Here is a 16,750-nt window from a genome sequence, read left to right as displayed (position 1 = left end):
GATTAACATTACGCGGTGAAAAACTTGTAAATTTAATGTTTTGCAACTCCTGCCATAATCTTTGAAATCCGTTCAACGTAAACTTCAAATGGCTCAGCGATGGCACGTTTTTTTTTAGACATTTTCGTGTTCGGATCTACGAACCGGATGTTATTTTCTATGCTATAAATGGCCTCCTTCCAGAAGATCGAGTGACAGGTGTTGACGGTGCCTTCCTTGCGGAGAGCGTTCTTCGTCTTCTTTGAATCCTGTTTACTGACGTTGATAGAGTCGAATGAGTCGTTGAAGAATTTCACGACTTCTGAAGTGATCACTCCTTCCTTGATTGGCATACTTTTGGATCCGTCAATCGCCTGTACTGCACCTTTAATACAAGTTAAATGTCGAATAAATGAAGACATTGTTCGACTCAAAACTTGAACTGCAGGATTCACTCTCATTTTCTGGATTTTATTCTTTCTAACATGGCCATCATGAAGTTTAGGCATTTGCTTTTTTTATTGAATTAAGACTTTTAATATCGATATCGTAAGCTAGCTGTACGATATCACACAAACCAAAATATCGGTTTTTCTGTTGCATGTCCTTCACAGTTTCACATTTTCCGATAATTTCTTTAATGAAATCTGGTGTCAGAATGTACTTTTTTACTGTTTCTAAATTATTTCCATTCTTCTTCAGACGTTGTGGAAAAACAACTTCGATTCCCTTAATTAAGTGTGGGGGGTCAAATTGTGGAATGATCTGCTGTCCTGAGTTCAATTCGCCCAGAAAAAAACTCTGTTCTCTTTAATGCATGTCGATTTCGTTTCTTTTAAAAGATTATTTATACACGACGCATTAGTCTGTCCTTAGTCACAGACTGTGGCGACAAGCTTGAATCCGGATGTAGTTATTGCTCGCACTAATTCTTTAATACATCGCATCAATTATACAGCACTAGTACTTGACTTGCAAAAGTTGTAAGTTAAAGGAATTTTCCACTTTGTATTAATTCCTCTGAGCATGATAGACAAGTGCGTGGTCAGCAAACTTGCTGGTTCTGGCATTACCCCAATCTTCAGACCCCATGATTTTGTCTTCCTTCTGACTATAATAAATTTGAACCTTTAGGGAAACTTCGTCCCAGAGTAAGACGCATACATTGTCCTTCTTAGACATTTTCAAGCCCTGTTCTTTTAAATGATCGAAAATAATTTTATTCACACCAGGTTTTAGCGGAATTCTTTGCAAAAAGGTTCGCATCGTACGTGGAGTTGGTAAAATGAAGATCTTGAAATAGCTAACGATAAAACCTTGTCATCCAATGTAAAACGTCTAGCCTGAGCAATTTTCTGCACATTCCGAGTCAGCATTTTTAGAATATGTATTTGTGCCTTAGACAGATTCTTCAGTTTGTTCATATCCACCGTTGCCATGTACTTTTCGATAGTCTGTACACGTTCCTGTAGTGTTCCCAGCTTATGTACATCCTTAGAGTGCTTCTTCAACAATTCAATCGCTATTCCATGTAAACGTTTAGCCACTGGCGTAAACTTGTTTTTCCTCGTTACTGCCTCAAGAAGTATTCGTCTTTTAGAAGTTTTTGGAGTTGACATGGCAATGGCTTCCTTCGAAGCAGAATTATCTTTTGAAGATGAGTGCTCTACACTCTGCACACTAGATAAAGATTTAGATGCGTTATGCCCATCACATTGTTGAGTAGTATTTTCAATTATGTTCTTCTTTAAAATTGATAAATTCTTGCTATAATTGTCCAATGCTTCAGAAGGACTGCTAATTTCTTGCATGTATATATCGTTCCAATTCGGCAAAACTTTGAAATCCATAAACTCGTTCAGTGGATTTTTGAGCGTACAATTCTCCTGCCTCTTCTCATCTTCTGCGACGTCGATATTCCATACAATTCTCACATCTCTTGTATTTGCAGAGGATGCAGGAGATTACCTAAAATTCAACATTAATTGCGCTACAGCATCGTTTTGTAATATTTGGCGAATGCGTGTAATTTTGTAGCCACTTACAGGAAAGTGTAGTTGACAAACTCTGTAGTTGCGCAATTCATCAGATGTAAGACCATCCAGGTTCGAATTATTAATTGCCTGCAACCATTGTGCACTCCTTATCACATTCTTAGGGAAGCTGTGACTCTTTACATTGCTGTTTGAAGTACAACTTGGCACTACACATCGTCAATGTACTGTTGATCCTCTCCGTCCTCTCCGTGTCTTTTAATGGCAAAAATTCAAGTTTTAAGTTTAGGAAACCATTTTTAATATTTTTTACAGTAAATTGAAATTTTTTAATAATAGAATTTATAACCTAAAAATACAAAAACATCACGAATATTCAAATAAACAAGTGTCTTAAATGTAACTCAAACCGTACATAAAACTTTCTTACCTGTCACCCCCTTTGCAATTGCTCCATTCTTCTGCACATTCATTTTAAGTATTTAACAGTAAACACAAGTACATCAAGTAAATACTAGCATTTCACTCACATTTCACTTGTTTTCACTTTCTTTCACTTATAAGACAGTATAAGTCTCAGCGGATCGTGTATGTACAGACACAAACACCCCAGTCAGCCACGTCCGTTTTGCAGATTTTGCGCAACGCCTCAGTAAGAATGTTTATAACAGCAAGACTACATATTTGATACAGGATTTGTTATATTCGATGATGAAAGCAGACTGATAGCAGAAAGCCAACAGATTGTGCTACCTTAACCTGCGAGTAGATTGGTGGCAAGGTCTGCTGATACAATTTAATGGCATAAATCGATCAGATTCTGTGCAAAGCGATTTGGGGGCAGATAGGCAGCAGAAATCAAGCAGATCTTATTGACATAGCCTGCGAGCAGTTTGGCGGCAAACACTGCGGAAAATCTGCTGGTACAAATTAATGGCAGAAATCGAGCAGACCCTGCGCACCGCCATCTGACGGCAGATAGGCAGCAGGAATCGAGCAGATTCTGCTGACATAGCCTGCGAGCAGTTTGGCGACAAAAACTGTGGAGAATCTGCTGGTACAAATTAATTACAGGAATCGAGGAGATCTTGCGCACCGCGATCTGACGGCAGATAGGCAGTAGGAATCGAGCTGATTCTGCTGACATAGCCTGCGAGCAGTTTGGCGGCAGAAAGTAAGGAGAGTCTGCTGATACAATTTGATGGCATTTTTAAAACAAATAGTAGTTCACGACGCGACCGCCAGGTGGCTACCGGGCGAGCGCTTCTCGCTTGCGAAATAGCACCGCGGCGGGAATAAGTGGCTGAGGGCTCGATCATTCAGGGCTCTCGAGTACAATCATTCTTCGCTTCGCAGTCGGCTCGTGCAGTCATGTTTTGTCCGCGCTAGTCGATCCTATAGCTTACAGTTCTTCCCAGTGATTCTTTCAGTGCTCTCAGTGAATTCTTAAACTCTTTACAGTGCACTTTCACTTTAAGGATTCTTCTCCTAGCACCCTTCTGCACCCTACAGCGTGCCAGGAGGCTCAAATACGAAAGGAAGTGATAACCTGGACCCCCCCCCCCCGGGTCTACGAGGATCCTTCGAAAGATGAGGGGAAAATCCTAGATGTCCTAAATTCCCCAAAACTGATAAGTACCTCCATTTTTTCCGTACCGAGCTCCAAGCATAAAATCCCGGAGTGGAAAGGGGAGTGGGAGCAAGGGATCCCGCACCCTTCCTACGGAAAACCTGCAGGTCCCCAGTCGGGCTCAAATTTCAAATAAACTTTCACCCGTCGATGAAAATATGGAAAGGGAAGTCATTTCAATCGTCGTCATATGTAACTGGTACTCGGTTCTTGCTGCATTCCAAACACAACTGTCGTCATCTGTCCAAACCGACAATGTGAAAAAAGGCTACGTCACCTGTGAACAAGCCTCCTACGTGGTCCAACACAATCCAAACCGCTCCGGCTAGTGCTTCTCAACCGCCGCTAGCAACGGCAAACACAAATTCTAAGCAAAGTACCAAACCCCCACCCCTCTATATCTCGAACTTCTCATACAACATTCGGGACTTTGAGCGAGAACTTGCAAAAGATTTCGGTAAATCGTTTACTATTAAATACCTCGGTAAAAAGATCTGTCTCCAGTTTAATGAAGTAGCCCCCTTTAAAGAATTTAAAGCGGTCCTAATCGAAGGAAACGTTCCATACTTTACCTTTACTCTAAACTCAGAGCGAGCCCTCGCCATGGTCTTAAAGGGCCTTCCACCTACTCCTCCAGAAGAGATTCTGGAGGAAATTAAAGCAAAAGGATTAGATCCCATCAACTGCGTTCCTCTTGGCCCAAAAAGCCCAGGTGGGAAATAAAATTTTACTCTATATCGGGTCAACTTCCCCCCAGGGACTCCCCGCAACAAAGTTACCAAACTTAATGCTATTTTTAGTACCCGTATTTACTGGGAAAAATATTTTTTAAAAAGAAAATCATACTCAATGCTTCCGATGCCAGACGTTCGGTCATTCCGCCTCAAATTGCTGTCTCCCCCTGAATTGCGTTAATTGCGCGAGAGCCCATCATTCATCGGACTGTAAAAAGGATAGGGACACTCCTCCTAAAAGTGTAAATTGCACTGGCCTACATACGGCCAATTATGGCCAATGCCCGGCCCAATCACCGAAACAACCCGGTGTAATCTACAAATGGCATTGCCTTTAACAGAAACCCAAACGTTCCCAACGTTCCTACCAGAGCGGCTCCTTCTCTCTCTCTCTACTAAATCCTACCCCACCTGTGGCACCACAGCTGACTACTTATGCCGAGGCGACTTCGCGCTCGCACAGCCTTTCTATTCTTCCCCCTCTCCTGACCGAACTAAGCACTGCTCGCTCCCCGGGCATCGCCCGAAATCAACAAAACGGAGTCAAATCCATGGTCGATCTCGTAACGGCCATCAAAGAATTAAATTCAGTTATTGACATTGAGCAAATGTTAGCCCTTACGCGTTCCCTAATAACTAATCTCAGACCCTGCCGCACCATGGCTGAAAAATTCCAGGTGTTCTGCACTACACACCAATACCTTGACTAGCCAGATGCCTTCACCAAGCATTATGTTATGGAACACTTGTTCCTTATTGCACAAGCGACACGAACTCATTCACGTGGTAGCCTGGCTGCAGACCGGCATCATTTTGGTCACTGAAACCTGGCTCACCCCACAGGACACTTTTCTTCTACCCGACTATTCCATAGTTCGCGCGGATAGTTCGCGCGGATAGACCGGTTAAAAACGGGGGAGTTGCAATTTTTATACATGATTGCATAAATTATTCTACTTTTATCCCGGCACGAGCCCCCCAGCACGACGCGTGTTTTTTCAGGCTGTCAAACCCGAAACTTCTTATCGGGGCTATCTATGCCACCCCCCCTCCCAGGCCCCATTCAGGACTCCGGTCTCTTCGACTTCCTGAGCCGTATGGGGCCTCCCTTCCTGGTCGGTGGAGATTGGAATGCGAAACACGGCTCATGGAACAACTTTGTCGCAAATAAGGCTGGAAACATCCTGCATACGCACATGTGCAACCACACATACCGCATAATCCATCCGGACAACTTCACATATCAATCTGGCAGATCCAAACCCTCCACGCTGAACTTTTTTATTACGGACTTCAGTGCCAATTTTACTTGTAAAATGACGGATGATTTTAATACCTCCCACCGCCCCGTGGTACTTACGGCTAAGCGACCTTCAAGCAACTACCACTTAAACTCAAGTATCGATTGGGAACTTTACAAAACCTGCACCTCCAGCTTTAAGATAAATCTTAACGTGTCAACGAAAGTGGAAATGGACCAACGGATCACTGAACTCACTTCCTTCCGCAGGCGAGCTAAAACGGCAGTCCTAAACTCCACAAAGGATGCTATCTACTACTTGACAATCAACTTGCGTCCTTTATCAGGCATCGCAGATCCCTACGTAGAAGGGGCCAACGACTCGGAGCCCATTTCATGGCCGATGAAATCCGAGATGTTACAGCAGCGATCCGGAAACGGATCTCATACCTCCGCATAGTTGAATGGGACCGGAAGCTCAGGTCCTTCTCGCGGCCAGACTCCACCTTCTGGGGCACATATAGGAAGCTTGCCAGCTCTAAAAATAATAAGACTCTATCTCCGCTCACCAACGGGCAAGTACTTCTCTCATCCGACCTTGAAAAAGCGGAGGCCCTTACTAGCATTTTTTCTTTGGTGCACAATAACGCTACCCTGCTTCCCGCCGTCATGGAACCGGAGGTGTACTGCTTCTCGGCCTGGCTTGACACGGCCGGCACCGGTGATCCTGTGCGTGTTCCTCTCTCCCCCGATCTGGTGCGGGGCCTCATCGGGAGGATGGGGTCCAGGAAGTCTCCCGGTAGTGACGAGGTGACAGTCCTGATGCTCAGGCACGCGTCGCGTAAGGTTATCTGCCAAGTTTACTATATCCTTCTTAAATGTATTGCACTTGGTTATTTTTTCCAGACGCTTGGAAAATTTCCAAGGTTGTTCCAATCCCCAAACCGGGAAAACCGCGCGAAATGTTTACAAGTTACAGACCTATTAGTCTCCTCTCAATTCTTGGCAAACTATTCGAACGTACCATTCACACATTCCTGATTGAGTTTCTCTCAGATAATCATGTCATTATAGACCAGCAGTTCGGCTTTCGTCCGGGCCACACCTCAATTCAGCAAATCTTGCGTATTGCACAACTCACAACACATGAACTAAATGTAAACCACTGTGTCACCTTAGTTTTGCTTGACTTGTCATTCGATTCAGTCTGGCATAATGCTCTCCTCTTTAAACTTCACACCATCGGTCTCGATATTGGTATTATTAAACTTATTGCGTCCTACCTGAAGGACAAACACCTATTTGTGCGCACCAGGGGCACTTCATCCAAGATGTACTGGGTTACAGCAGGTGTCCCACAGGGCTCGATTTTCGGTCCCATCCTTTTTAATGTTTATATCAATGACATTCCTGTGTCCAACAGATGCGATCTTGCATTTTACGCAGACGACACTGCTATCTTTACTTCTTCCTGGCAACTTTCGGCTCTGGTTCCCCGCCTTCAAGAATATTTGGACATTAGATCCTCTAGTTTTTTACTAACTGGAAATTACAAATAAATCCTGATAAAACAGAAGTCATTATATTTTCCCGAGGCACTAAAATCCTTGCCGCAAGGAATAAACATAAAATTCTCGTCTCCGGTAGTGCAGTGCCCTGGTCGGACGAGGTAAAATACCTCGGCATTATATTACATCATAAAATGCTATGGAACGCTGCGATTTCCGACAGAATAACCAAGACATTAAAAGTCGTGGGTGTTCTCTACAAACACATCTGCCATAGGTCTCCCCTCAATGTTCACATTCACACTCATATTCACAACACTTGCATTAGACCTGTTCTCACCTACGGTGCTCCAGTCTGGTGGATCACCTCAAATACTAACCGCATCCAAATCCAGCGAATCCAAAATAAAATTTTAAAAATCATTACACGGTTACCTCCTAGATCCCCACCAGGGCGCTGCACTTAGACATTAACGTTCCACTCTTGGACGTATTTATTCAAAAAATCATTGACAACTACCAAGTCCTCGATCACGTCTTTGGCTCGTCGCACGGGCTCTTACGATCTAACTAAAATCCCGTACAAAGTCAAAGTTCCTTTCCCTATGTCTAAGTAATCCTCCCACTCCCACCCCACCCCCAGATCCTTTTTCCTTCCACACTACCCCCTTCCCCTTCATGCCCCCTCCCCCCTTCTACTTACATGCATTTTGAACATTTCAGGGCATCCTACCTGCATGCCCGCTTTAAAAGTTTATCCTAGCTACACGTCTCTGCATGTTTTCGACACTTAGCGCCTACCCGCTTTTGGCTTTACTCTGCTGTCACGCACGTACTACTGCTTTGGTTATAAACCTGGACCGCCACCTGCGTAATGTATCATTCACTCTCCCACAACTTGGGCTTTTCCTACACTTGATCTTTTGTTTCAGGTCGCTGCAGTTTTTTTTTTGTAAATTTTTCCGCACAGTACTTCAGTATTCACTGGATAAACATTTTACCTCCTGTCAGTAATGCCACTGAACACTTGGCTGGTTATAGGGCTTCAGCTCTAAGGGACAGCCCACAGAAGGAGGAAAACCCTTAGACCCCCTCCTCCTCTACTTAGGACGAATATATATCGACTACCGCTCGCATTTGCCGTCATTTCACTGCGTTGTATCTATTTGGTATACCCGTCTCTAAGGGCGGTATTATCAGGCATTCTTTACTAATCTACTAGTCTAGTAAAGCATGCCGCATGCTTAAGACGATCTTAGTATTAAGCAAAGAGTGAGATAATACCGCCCTAAAATGATTGAATGAATAGTTTTTTAAAAGTTTAAATAATTATTTTGAGCCTCCCTGGCATTCAATTGACTAACAATCTGCTAAGTAAAATATTAAAAATGTTATAATACCCGTCTAAATACATGGTTTTCCAATTTTTCTTTCTTCCATAAAATATGGTAAAAATCCGATCTTTCAAGTCGGTCTTATAAACGTGTTCTATATATTATTTACCCTTAAGACTTTCGGACTGTTTTTAAATCTATACTATTATATAAAATTGCCTACGTTTTGCGGTCAGATCCAGACATCAGGATCTGCTTGATTTCTGCCGCCAATCTGCGGTCGGTTTTTGTCAGCAAGATCTGATCGAAATCTGATATCAATCTGCGGTCAGATCCTGATGTCAGGTTCTGACCGCAGAACCATAGTTTAATGCGGACATAGTAGGCTCTGAATCTGACGTGAGGATCTGCTCGGTATCTGCCGTCAATCTGCCGTCAGATCGCGCTGCGCAGGATCTGCTCGAATTCTGCCCTCAATCTGCGGTCAGACGACGGCAGCAGGATCTGCTCGGTATCTGCTGTCAATCTGATGTGAGGTCCTAACATCAGGCTCTGACCACAAAACCATAGTTAAATGCGGATACAATAGATCCCGAATCTGATGTCAGGATCTCCTCGAATCTGATGCCAATCTGCTGGCATACTGCGGTCAGTTTGTTTACTGGGACAAATATACCGCGACACTAGCGCCCTCTAAGCTATGAAAGCCTGTTCTTTCCTGTCTATACGCTATTCCGGAAGTTCCCTATTCAGTTTCCACCCACTAGTCGCTACCATGTATCTTTACTCGTCGCCCGGCTATTCCAACCTTACCTGAAACTTATTTCATTAATATCTCATCACGCTTGTAATATTTTCTAAATTTAAAGGCATTTTTCTCGTGTAAGCTGCATATAAGCTTTCGAATAAGTCCAAATTCAATAAAATCGGCCCACGCATGACAGAGATATCGTAATATCGTCTCATGGATCTGTCGGATACGGTAAGATTTTTCTTATGAATCTTATGAATCTTCTCCAATCAAAATTTTCGTCAACATAATACGTATACGCGTTACATGCACACCTTCAGCCAAAAGAAAGACTAACACATGTTTCGTTCGTCGATTCGTCAACTCTCGGGACCATTCGACAGGGATCGTCATCCGTCATTATACATACCTATATATACTATTGAATTATAATATACCAACTGTCAATTCATCATAACCTTCCAAGTGTCAAATAAGGTAGGTTGTCCAAATTTGAAATGTCACGAGTTTTTACACTACATAGAAGACGGAATTATTGTCTTAATTAACAATGTAAGTCGCCAAATTTTTTTTAATAGATTCTTTATGTAGAGTCGCAGACTTGGAACTTATCCGGAGAAAATCGACTGAGAAGCATCTCGTTTCGCATAAGTTTCTGGAAATTTGTACCATGCATGTACAAAATAATATATTGTAACAAATTGCATTGCATTTAAATTGCCAGATATTTTTATACCAGCAATTTAGATTTTTTAAGAAATGAAGGGGACGCACAAAACTTGGATAAAAATGAAGGGGACGCACAGGCTTGGATAGAAATGAAGGCAACGCACAGGCTTGGAGATTGTCCGGAGAAGATTAGATAGACAGAGCATCTTCTTTCGCACAAGTTCCTGGAAATTTGTCAAATTAGCATAGCATTAAGTATTAAGAAAATTATGGCGGACTGCTTGCAATGTAGAGCAGGTGACATTAGTGAACAAAGTACGCTGAAAACGCATCTCCGTTGATACTTTTCAATCCTTTGTGAAAGGCATTCGTAATACTTTAATATCAAATCCACAATAGTTGCTAAGCTATTCATTAATTTTACTAGTTTCCCATTAACAATATTTCAATTCTACAATAAATATATTATACCAACACCAATAAAAATATTGAAACTCTTCGTTCATTTTCGCTAAATTACCATTAGCATTTTTTAAATTTCTTGCAACAAGACATTCTTCCATATGCTCTCACCTCCTTCGGACACATTCTGTAGTCTCTACACTTACTATAGCAAAAGACCACTCTATTTCTATATTATTTCTATATAAGTAAGTTCTACGTTAAGTTGTACATAACCAAAATGTGGCTTATATATATTTACAGATAATCGAAGCAGAAGATGATGCAGTGTGATCTGCGTCAGACTATGTACGCACAAATTTGCAGGTAGAGAATTGCTGACGGAGATGGGCAAAAAATTATTTCAAAGAAGAAATTGATTTCGAATAAAAGACAAAAATTTTATTCGATTGTCGTCGAATAAAAATAATTTGGGTTATTTTTATTCGAAGCGCCTCAAATCACTTTTTTATTCGACGGGATTCATTCGAAGGCAACGCATGATTTTTTCATTCGACGGGAATTCATTTTAAGCTTCGAATTATTTTCTCAGTTTCATTCGTATTTTTATTCGAAAGTTATTCGAAGTTCGAATAACTTTGGGCGACCCTCGAGAGCCTTTGATCGAAGCCGCTGGGTTCCCGAGCCGAGCGACATTGTATCATTCACACGTATAAACTGCAGCGCAGTGTTGCTCGGCGATGTGTCATCGATTATACAGAAGCGGAATTTCTTTATTTTTCGCCGTATCAATATGAAAGTGACAGCAATGGATTCCTTGCATTCTCCTGATTAAAATGACAAAAAAATCATTTAAATCGGTCTACTTTTAACGAAACGGGCTTTCAATCCTGCAGATTAATTTTTTGCCTAATATCGTTAATTATAGTTCAAATTATGTCAGGTTTGGTGCATGTGTTGTTTTCGTCCTGTGACAAAAAAGTAAAATATAATTACTGACCGACCTAATATAGAAAGAATTTAAATACTTGGACATTGATATAACGATAGCCTTGTTCTAACCACGATGCGAGAATGATTTATAAAAACATAATTTTCATAATTACAACTCTCATAATAGGGAGAGTGCAGGAGGTGAAGGGTATCAATATGGTTCAAATTTTGCATACAGTTAGTGCACCGCGTATGTACACATACGTATAATAGTATCTACATTAAACGCACAGAAGGTACTACTAAAAATTTTTCCAAAAAATCGAGTTTCCAGTTTTGCCTTTTCCCGTTCTTCGATATACGTACTCATACCTGGACAGGGAAGCGTAATGAAGATATGTGGCAGCTGAACTGTAATTTATCTGGCAATTCCAGGCATTTGCCTCCAATTTTAAGATTTTTTAATTACCCCTAGGATTAGTTATTTAAGAGCACTTCCCGGTCAAATCGCGCGATAACATAGGTGATTTTTTTTTTCTAAAAAAAGAACCTACTACAATGTAAAGTTCTAAAAGTTTTCACACTTTATTCTGCTACAAATGTGGTGTATAAAAAAGGCGTATAAAAAAAATTATTTCATTTATGCCCACTCCGGCCTCTGATATGCAATGTATGTGTGCTGTATCGCTGTAAAAGAGGAGATTCAGACTGGTGTCATGACAACTCCCGACCGGATCATCAAAAACCAAAGAAATTCCTTAATTGTACATGCGTGGTTATCGCCTGAGCCACACTCATTGTTATAAAACAATTAGACGATTATTGCCATATGTTTAAACGAAAAAGTCCCAAAAAGTTTTTCGAGTTTTTTTCGCACAAAAGTATCCCTGAAAAGAATTGAGTGTATGAAAATTCATAATAGTGGGTAATTTTTAGGTTCGATAAAGAATTGCATTTTTTTTTACAGTGGGGATAGTGCACGAAATCGTGTTTCGAGAAGAACGTATTGTTTGGCGCCGAGCACGTTCGAGCTATTCCACGTCAAAACGAATAGGTGAAAAATTTACTTTCACCGATTCTCTTCAAAATTACAGCATTTATCGATAACCTTGCAAACACAAAGCATACTGAATTTCAACGGCCTATGTCAAATTGTTTTCGAAATATTTAATGTTGAAGTTTCAAAAATTCAAACAAAATCGGCTGACGCGTCATCACTTAAACTGTAATATCTCGGTTATTTTTAAAGATAATGCCACCGTCTTGGGTTCATTTTAAATCTGAAGGAATGCTTTCTCAAACCGTATATAGAATATATTGTTTATTTTTAATAAACTTAACAGTAATCGATTTCAAAGTTTTAAATCGCGATTTGACGTCGTTCCCACCCACGGTCAGGCTTGAAAAAAAATACCATTTGATTCGTTAAGTCTTCAACTAATAAATGTCTTTTTCACAAAAGTGGAGAGATTTTGTGAATAGTTGTGAATAGTAACAAAAAAATAAAACTTACGATAGTGCACACCGCTTGGAACTGCAAGGATCACATGGTCAGTCCGCACGCACACGTTTTCAGAACAATAGCCTAGCGCAGGAAAATATTTATATACGACGAGTTAAAACAATTTTTTCTTTCAGTGTTTTCGGTATTCTCGAGAAAAATAGTAGGAACATCTGCTCAGCATATAAAAGATTAGCAATAGTAGGTAGCAGATATTCCTACAATTTTTCTCGAGAATACCGAAAACACAGAAAGAAAAATTTGTTTTAACTCATCGTATATAAATACTTTTCTCCGCTAGGCTATTGTTTGAAAACGCGTGCGTGCAGACTGACCATGGGATCCGTGCAGTTCCAAGTGGTGTGCACTATCGTATGTTTTAATTTTTTGTTAACTGTTCCCAAATGTTTCTACTTTTTTGAAACAGGTATTTATTAGTTGTAGACTTAACGAATCGAATGGTACTTTTTTCAAGCCGGACCGCGGGTGGGAACGACGTCAAATCGCGATTTGAATTTTTGACATCGATTACTGTTAAGTTTATTAACAATAAACAAAATATTCTATATACGATTTGAGAAAGCATTCCTTCAGATTTAAAATGAACCCAAGACGGTGGCATTATCTTTAAAAATAACCGAGATATTACAGTTTAAGTGATGACGCGTCATCCGATTTTGTTTCAATTCTCGAAACTTTATCATTAAATATTTCGAAAATTATTTGTCATAGGCCGTTGAAATTCAGTATACTTTGTTTCTGCAAAGTTATCGACAAATGCTGTAATTTTGCAGAGAATCGGTGAAATAAAATTTTTCACCTATTCGTTTTGACGTGGAATAGCTCGTTCGGTCTAAATACCGGTGGGGTCTAGAGTAGCTCACTTATACGTGAGCACCCTATTTTCCATGTGTTTATTGGTTTAAAAATAAGATTGTTTTTTTCTTCAGTTCAATAAATTACTTAAAAGAAAAATCACAATTCTTTACCACAATTCACCTTCAAAAAACACTTATTTTTAAGGCCGCCACACTGTTGGTCCCCCTTAACTGCCTGTAAAATCTGTACCGTTAGAAATTCCGTTCGAAAATTTTACCTGGTCATTTTTTAGATGTTGTGGGATGAAAAATTGTATTAATGTTTTGACCGGGAAGTACCCTTAAATGTAGCCCGTTGTTGCATACCTGTATACATACAGTATACGATGTATATCCACATACACGATCTAGAATAGATGAAACTTTCAAATCGATATTCTTACAGAGGTTTCAATATTGCAGCATATGCGTTTAACATTTAATTGTATATATGTACATTGTACATTCTGTGCGCTAACTGTAGTCGAAAACTTTAACGAAATCGGTAACACGAACATTGTGCACTCCACTTCTTACAATAAGTGAAAATTTGGATTGGGATCGTGAATGTTGGGCCATCTCTGACAGCACTTGGGCCCGTACACTTGGGGTGCAATGTGATTAACAATAAGGCGCGTATACCGTGCCTGTACATATGTCTTTGCAACGCGTGTCCAGCGCAGGTTGCGCTAACGACAGATTTGTCACTTTTATGATTGCGACACACTACTTACCTACTAGACGAACCCACACAGACACGCGATTTATCTTCAGGGCTGACACTGTGTACGTGTACGAATACAAGTACTCCAACGGGAGCACACTCACGGCACTTAACTACCTCCTCGGATTCAGTACGGTAGCGAAATCGTGAATGTAAGAATCTGAGGTACATACTTACTACATACCTACAGTAGCGGACAAAAAAGTTACCACTTTTTCGAACCACCCTACGCCTATTACTGTTTAATATCAACTTAAAACTGCAGTATGTGCCTAATGTATGTACATATCTTGAAAGAGAATTAAAAGCTGTATAAAACCCAGTTACAGTTGAATTTAGTTAACTAACAAAGAAAAACCCTACATAACATTAAACATGACAACATACTTTTAAAGCCAACAAAAAGTTACCACTTTTGAATATTAATAAAAAAATCTAATATTTTGTGGGGGCACCTTTTGCTTTTAGGACAACCTAAAAAGTTACTAAACGTGGTAACTTCTTTTTTGGCCCCAAAAATGTGTTACCCCGTTCAATGTCATATTACACTTTTGTTTGTCGGTTAAATAAATTCAACTTTAACTGAGTTTTATACAGCTTTAAATTCTCCATCAGAATATGCATATGAAACATACTACAGTCCCAAATGTATGCTAAAAAATAAAAAAAAATAGAACAAATCTAAAAAGTGGTAACTGTTTTGTCCGCTAATGTTCTTCTCTCTCTCTCTCTCTCTCTATATATATATATATATATATATATATATATATATATATATATATAAAACGGAAAGTATTATTGTGTTTGTACGCGGTAAACTCGGAAACTACTCAACCCATTCTCCTGCGGTTTTCACAGATATGTAGAGACAACATTTGTGAAAGTTTTAGGCTTCATATCATCTCGATACTGCTAAATGGGGCTGCGTAATAAGCGAAATAGTGAAGCGAGGCAGATAAATTTTACGTGGCGGTCACCGCAGTGCGCGCAAAAGATGCGCGTACGGTTCCCCGTAAAGTGGTGGGGATCACGGTTGCCAAGAGTACAGACCACGTGGCGTGGGGGTAGCAGCGTAGGGGGGGGGGGTAGTAGTCGGATTAGTATGTACATATAACTTTATACATGCAAGGATTCCCCCTCCACTGCTCCCCACCGCGTTCGTGATCCGTACACACATACTCCTGGCAAGTCTGGCGGCGATGCTTGATGGCTTGACGGACACTGTCAAATCGTTAGCTGTTTATGAACGTTGACATTCACGCGCAAGCAGACTTTGCAGTTGGACTTCTCATCCAAAAAATGCTTTTGAGGCTTTCACTGTTGCCACTATCAGTATTGTTACAATTTATGCAATTCGCTCCTTAGCACCACTTTTCTTTTTATACATTCTACTAACCGCCAGTGTTATAAACAGACGTTCTTCTGTCTCTATGTTCACAATTATTTCGAGAATCGATTAGTTTTTCTCGCAGTTTTAAAACGTACACACGGCTCAAACGATTGTGGCCGATCAAGATTCGATCGTGGGATAGCTTACCATGGTTGGCCTTTTTTCGTCGTAAAAATTCTACAGTATTTTATGAACATGGTTTAGGGCACTGCCAAGCCGCAGGTTCCCGTCTAGAACACTTCTATTTTGTGAGGGAAACATCACTGCGACGACATCTAATATGAGACACGTTCACGTGGTCCTGTCACAAAATTTAATTTATATTGCTTCGGTTATGTTTACTTTCCCGTTGTTAACATGAAATAACGGATAGTAGATTTTGAAATAAATGCGTATGTTTTTGCCTTACAGATTTCTATTAACAATAAGCGTTTTATTTACATTTTAATCTACGAAGACTGCTACAAATAAAATACAAAAATTTATTCATCTCAGTAATCAGGTTTTCTAACCCTCCTACTATCCCTACGAATACATAGCATTCGTTTCCATTCTTTTCATTATTACTCTACTTTCCCACTTTATTTATTTGTATCTTCCATTATAAATTCGTTGATTTATTTACTTTGCACATTACAAGTTTATCGTTTGCGATTCATAGTTTTCATTTTCATTTCAAACAAGGAAATTGTGCTTCTACAGAAATTTGATGCGTGCTACCTATTAGCGAGAAGTATAAAATTTTTATGATTTTTCTTGAAGTTCATTGCAATAAAAATTATTTTACATTAATTCTTGGCATCGTTTACGCTACAGCATCGAACAGAGCAGACCGCGAAGATTTATATAATTGTGATAATGCAGATGTCGTCGCAGTAATGTTTCCCTCACGAAATAGAAGTGTTCTAGACGGGAACCTGCGGCCTGGCAGTGCCCTAAACCATGTTCATAAAATACTGTAGAATGTTAGCGACAGAAAAAGTCTAACCATGATAAGCTATCCCACAATCGAATCTCGGTCGGCCACAATCGTTTGAGTCGTGTGTACACTCGAGGCGTGCGCTCCAAAACTGTACATGCGCGGAAAGTCTCCGCCGTGATAAA

General features: G+C 40.3%; 1 protein-coding gene and 1 long non-coding RNA gene across 6 annotated transcripts in view; one reads left to right on the top strand and one right to left on the bottom strand.

The window, feature by feature from the left end:
- Positions 1-16,750, top strand: part of LOC143378570 (uncharacterized) — a 137,127-nt gene that overhangs the window by 22,387 nt on the left and 97,990 nt on the right. The window contains exon 2 of the long non-coding RNA XR_013088300.1: positions 10,545-10,607. This is a non-coding gene — a long non-coding RNA (uncharacterized LOC143378570). The remainder of the gene's footprint in view (positions 1-10,544; positions 10,608-16,750) is intronic.
- Positions 1-16,750, bottom strand: part of Oatp33ea (Organic anion transporting polypeptide 33Ea) — a 132,424-nt gene that overhangs the window by 110,637 nt on the left and 5,037 nt on the right. The gene's annotated exons all lie outside the window — the stretch shown is intronic.

The sequence above is a fragment of the Andrena cerasifolii genome, chromosome 2 (assembly GCF_050908995.1).
Source record: "Andrena cerasifolii isolate SP2316 chromosome 2, iyAndCera1_principal, whole genome shotgun sequence".
Classification (NCBI taxonomy): Eukaryota; Metazoa; Arthropoda; class Insecta; order Hymenoptera; family Andrenidae; genus Andrena; species Andrena cerasifolii.
This window is presented reverse-complemented; position numbering and strand designations above follow the sequence as displayed.